This window comes from Athene noctua, unplaced genomic scaffold (genome assembly GCF_965140245.1).
Source record: "Athene noctua unplaced genomic scaffold, bAthNoc1.hap1.1 HAP1_HAP1_scaffold_47, whole genome shotgun sequence".
NCBI classification, from domain to species: Eukaryota; Metazoa; Chordata; class Aves; order Strigiformes; family Strigidae; genus Athene; species Athene noctua.
Window position 1 is genome coordinate 1,099,189 of NW_027437542.1, and position 6,000 is coordinate 1,105,188.

A 6,000-nucleotide genomic window follows, 5' to 3' on the forward strand; every position below is an offset into this window, starting at 1 on the left:
TTCACACTGGCTCTCTGAAAAATAAAAAAAACCAGGTGTAACTAAAAACTATAATGGTGACCCTGAACATCTAAGAGAGGATTAAGAAAAAGCAGTTATTCTCAGCAACAGGCACTGAGAAAATAAAGTATGTATTTTAATAAAGCAAGAGCAGGAAAAGAAACTCCAACCATTGCCCCTCTGCCAAAGGAGGATGGCCTGCAAGACCCCAGAGTGGGTCACAGTAGCCAGGCCATGAAATTTCCCTGAAGACTGACTCACTCACTCAGCAGCTCAGACTTAACTGAGCTCCTTCTTTTCTGAGCCTGGCAGCCTTTCCTGTGGCAACAGCACCCTCCAGCTGCTGCCTCTGCAGCACAGCATCATACGCCTACTGCACTGCCCTGGAAACTGCACCACCTCACACCAGATACCTTGGTGACAGGGACATACAGATATTCCCAGGATTCCTGGGCCTCCAAAAAGTAGCAACAGATGCTCCAGCTTTTGTCACTCAGGCACCTAGGCACTTACCCATCACTTCTGGTGTCTGAATTCTCCCTCGCTCCCTGTGTCGGCAGGGCTGTGACCCTCACTGGGTGCTTGGGCTACCCCCTTTCAAAACACTGGATATCATCTGCGCTGAAAAAACAACACCATTAAGCAGAAGCAAGCAGAATTGAGATGACAAGAAACTACTCCCTTGTACTCACCAGAGATCCTCTTCTCTCTTACGCTCTGTTAGGATCCTGTTCTATAGACTCCACCCTAACACACGTTGCCAGGAACAGTCCCCAAACCACCAATGAGACGGGCAGCACTGCAGCTTCCAAAGTGACCTTCCTAATACCATCCAGAGCAAGAGAAGGAGGAACAAAACCTGATATAAAGCCACCACAAGAATCCTGAATAATAAGAATCAACACTGAGCACGAAGTTGCTCAAAGCACAAAGTCACCTCCCTCAAAACCAGGACTTGGTAAAACTGACAGAAGAGAAGACACAAAGATGGTCACAGTCCCCAGAAAAAGACACCCCTGAGCTCAAAAGACCACCAAGGAACATAAAAAGCCCATGTAAACTCATCAACCTGCTCACCCGCTGGTTCCAAAAGAAAAACATGGAAGGTAACAGACAGAAAGCATGCATCACAGAAAACATGTTGAGGCACAGCAATAAAATCTGGGGGTGTAGCATCCTGAAAAAGCCAAACGCTGAAGCGCTCCAAAGACACACAGTGAAGTGCTCCACACAGCAGGGTGATGAAGGGCTACTACAGGGCCACGTGTTGAAGAGCTCCAATAAAAGACAGGTGCGGAAGCGCTCCAAAACAGCGAGGCAGTGAAGCACTGCTCCACGATGGTGCCATTAAGCACTCCAACATACACCAGGCATTGCAGAAATCAAGAAAAAAGCCACAGGGTGAAACACCCCAAAAAGAGCCATGTGGTGGGTGTCTCCAAAAAAGCCCAACAAGGCAGTGTTCCCCAAAAGAACAGGTACTGAAGGACACTCTCCAGGGCTCCCTGGAGAAACACTCCGAAAAATCACAGGTGATGAAGAGAGCAGGAGAGTCAGACAGTGAACAACCCCCTAAAGCAGGGTGGTGAAGGAACCCTCCAGGAGGCTGTGATGAACAAGACCTGGGTGGCGCAGTGAAGGACTCCAGAAAAGCCAGGTCACACAGAGAAAGGCTACTCCAGGGTGGCATGGAGAAGGACTCCCAAGAACAGCTGGGCAGCACAGGAAGGACTCCAAGAAGACTTGGGTGGCACAGTGCAGGACTCCCAAAAAGAGGCAGGCAGCGTCATGCAGGCCTTGTCAGGGGTGGCACAGTGACAAACTCCAAGAAGAGCCAGGAGGGACAGTGAAGAGTTCCTCCAGACTGGCATGATGAAGGACCCCCCCAGTGTGGCCTGACGAAGGACTCCTCCATAAGGGCCTGGGAGGACTCCTCTGGGGGACAATGATGAAGTACTCCAAGAAGAGTCCGGTGCACAATGAAGGACTCCTAACGGGCAGCATGGTGAAGGGCTCCTCCGGGGAGGTGCTATGAGGGGCTCCTTTGACAGAGCACAATGAGGGGCTCCTCTTGGGGCAGCACAGTGTAGGGCTCCTCTGGGGCAGTGTGACAAAGGCTCCAAGAAGAGCTGACAGAACACTGAAGGGCTCCTCCAAGACTGCACATTGAAAAGTTACTCCAAGTGGCATAATGAGGGGGTCCTCTGGGGCGGTGCAAGGAGGGGCTCACCCAGCGTGGTGTGATGAAAGGCTTCTTCAAGACAGCGCAGTGAAGGGCTCCTCGAGTCTGAACAATGAGGAGTTACTCTGTGATGTGGGGCGCCTCCAGGTTGGCATGATGAGGGGCTCCCTATGGATCTGCGTGATGAAGGTGAAGCGCGGAAACAAACTCTACAACTCAGAAAGAGTTATAAAGCAGGCATGTTTATTCCAGCCGGGGTGCAAGGGGATTTCTTCACAAAGCTTGCACACCGTCTCTGGCAAGTAGCCAGATATTTATTACAAAAAACCATACATATTCATTTGGAAGGGCTGGGTTATTACAATTAGTTCGGGGAATAGGTGTGATTCTTAGAATTATTCAAGGAGAGAAGTATGTGGTCCTCTTGCAGTGTCCCGCTGTTAAGCAAAGTCCAGATGTCTCCTTCCTCTTCATTAATTTTTCAACTTGGCTTCCTGTGCATGCTCTCCGGCCCTTCGGTTCCTCTCCAGGTTATAGAGTCGGCCTTTTACCTGTTTGTTTTGTTAATTGGAACTTTTGTGTCTGTTAAGATGTCCCAGAAAGTAAGTCCTTTAGCTGGTATGTCTCCCCCTTTATCTCAAAGACAGGGATTAGTTTACTATCTATCCTGTTTTCTGTAAGAATGTTATCTACTTAACATTGCCTGAGGGCTAGGACTCCTTTAGCTTTTTTTTTTGCTTTCCTCATATCAATTCCCCCCTTTTCTTTTACCTGTGAAAATTATTTTGCTATATCATGCCGTTCCCTTAAAGGGTTTTGGCCAAGTATGCACCTACAGTCCCTACCCATAATCCAACCATGTTGATAATCAGTGTCCATCCTTTCATTGGAAATATATAATGAGCCGGTTTAATGTTGTGTACAGGCCCATCCAGACCTCAAGCTCTGGTCCCTAGGACCAATTCCCGCAGCTGTTTTTGTAGGCTGATAACATAATTAGTTACTATTTCATTCCCAATCTAAATGGATGCCCCCCGCCTGTATCATATATGGTTTCCTATATACTATTTCAAAAGAACTTAATCCCTCCTCAATTCTGGGTTTGGTCCCGATTTTAAAAAGTGCTAAAGACAATGATCGAGGCCAAGGTAATTCGACCTCCTGACCTAGTTTTGTAATTTACTTAAGTGATTCATCTTCTCTACTTGACCACTTGCTTGTGGACTATATAGAATATGCAACTGCCAGTCTATTTGTATGATCAATGCAAGTAATTGTTTTAACCATTTGAACCTTAGTAACCATGAAGTAAGCTTGTTCCATATTTCTTCAAAGTCTAAAGAAGCATTGTCTTTTCATATCTCCTGCAAAATACTTAATTATTGCAATATTATTCCTAAATCTACATTTATTTTTCCTGTTTCACCTATGTGTGTACAACAACTATAATTCACAACTGTGCTCAATCCCCCATGTGAGGCCAACATCATGTTTCACTGTCAGCACTTCAGATTGAGAAATTATTTCATTCAGTAACACTTATTACTTCTGCATGGGAATGCATCTGGCCAACCTGAGAAGGTATCTGTTAACACTAATAAGTACCAACACCCCCCTTTTCTTGGGAGTTCAGAAAAATCTATTTGCCAGTGTTGTCCTGGACTATTACCTTTCACTATAACTCCATTTTTAATTTTACTTGATGTGTTTGGATTGTGGTTTTTGTTTTGTTTGGGGTTTTTTTAGTAAACAGCATAGTCATCTTACTGGTTTTTCAATTTAACTGCTTGTATAGGGCATCTGCTCCCCAATGTTTTCTTATGTTCACCTAAATGTAACTTCTATTGTATGTTGGAAGGCACTGTTATTTGCCCATCTGGAAAATAAACCCATCCATATTTTTCTTTATTACCCTTTAGATCATTAATCAATTTTTGATCCTCCTTTGAATATTTAGGTTTCAAATCTGAGTTTAAGATTGAAAGTTTTACCATCTGGGACCAAAGCTAATGCTATGGTTGCCATTTCTGCCGCCTGTCTGGCCTTTCAATCTGCCAAATTATTTCCAATTTCCTGTTCAGTGTTACCATTTTGATGCCCTCAACAATGCATGATGGCTACTTTTTCAGGGAGTTTTATGGTTTCTAGCAGCCTTAAAATTTCCTCCACATGTTTTGTTTTCTTTGTGCTGTGAATAATCCTCGTTCTTTCCATATGGCGCATGAGCATGTACTACTCCAAAAGCATATTTCTAATCTTAACCTTTTTCCCTTTTGCCAGTTCTAAAACTTTGGTCAAGGCAATTATTTCAGCCTTCTGAGCAGAAGTCCCTACTGGCAACGATTTAGTTTCTATTACTTCGTCAGTGGTGATCACAGTGTATCCTGCCTTACGGTTTTCCCTGTTTTATGAAGCTGCTTCCATCCATGAACCAGGTGCCTTCAGCATTCTCAAGTGGTTCTTCTTTTAAGTCAGGTCTACTGGAGAAAATGGCTTCCATGATCTCCAGACAGTCACAGGTTAAAGGCTCTGATATGGTCCCACTGAGAAAAGAGGCTGGATTCACAATGTTCGTGGTTCATAATTGGCACCAACCTGTCATTCCAAGGAAAGTTTGGAGTTCTTTTGCCATTCTGGGTTCACGTGTGCGACAGATGGCCTCTTTCCGTTCTCAGCTCTGTTGTTCTTCAGGAATACCAAATCCTAAGTATGTCACTTGCTTCTGGACCAGTTGAGCTTTCTGTTGAGATACCCGATATCCACTCAGTCCCAGGAAGTTAAGCAAACTGACAGTCCATAGTACACAGTCTTCCTTCATCCTTGTAGCTATGAAAAGGTCACCTACAGATTGTAGTAAAATTCCTCCTAGTGAGGGCAGAGTCCAGGTTTCAAGTTCTCAGGCCAATTGATTCCCAGAGATAGTGGGGCTGGTTTTAAAACCTTGTGGTAACACTGTCCAGGTTAACCGTTTTGGTTTCGGTTGGGTTTTTTTTCCTCCCTGTATCAGGGTTTCCTCATTCAAAAGCAAATAGCTTCTGGCTTTCTTTTTTGCTTTCCTCATATCAAAGGGGTCCTACGGATCAGCACAGTGAAGGGCTCCTCCAGGATGGTGCGACAAGCTGATCCTCTGGGCTTCTTGTGATGAAAGGCTGAAACGGCACAATGAGGGGCTCTTCTGTGGAGGTGTGATATGGGGCTGATAGGGATCGCTGCAGAATTGGCACGGTGAAAGCCTGCTCCAGGACACTGAAACTGTGAGTTCCTCCAGCACAGCATGATGAAGAGCTGCTCTGGAGTGGTGCAGTGAAGGCCTCCTCTGCAGCAGAGTGATGAAGCGCACTTCCAGGGGACCATGATGAGGGGCTCCTCTGAGGCAGTGTGGTGAACAGCTCCTCCAGGGCGGTGTGAGGAAGGACTCGTCCGGGCAGCACAATGAAGGCCTCCTACTGAGCAGCAAAGGGAAGGGCTCCTCGGGGAGAGTGTGCTGAAGGGCTACAAGAAGACCCAACCAGCGTGGGGAGCAGCCCCTCTGGGTGGGGATGATGACATGCTCCTCTGGCATGACACGGTGAACTGTTCCTCTGGTGCAGCGTGGTTGAGGAATCCTTCACTACAATGTCGTGAAGGGCACCTCCAGAGCAAACCAGTAAATGCCTCATCCAGACAGGCATACATGGGCAAACATACGATATGTACGACAAAATACGATACACACGACAGGCAATACAATAAAACCCATATATTACATACCTTACCATGCAATGCATAACAGAGAGAAAATAAAATACATACCATACATAAAATGCAACATACACGAT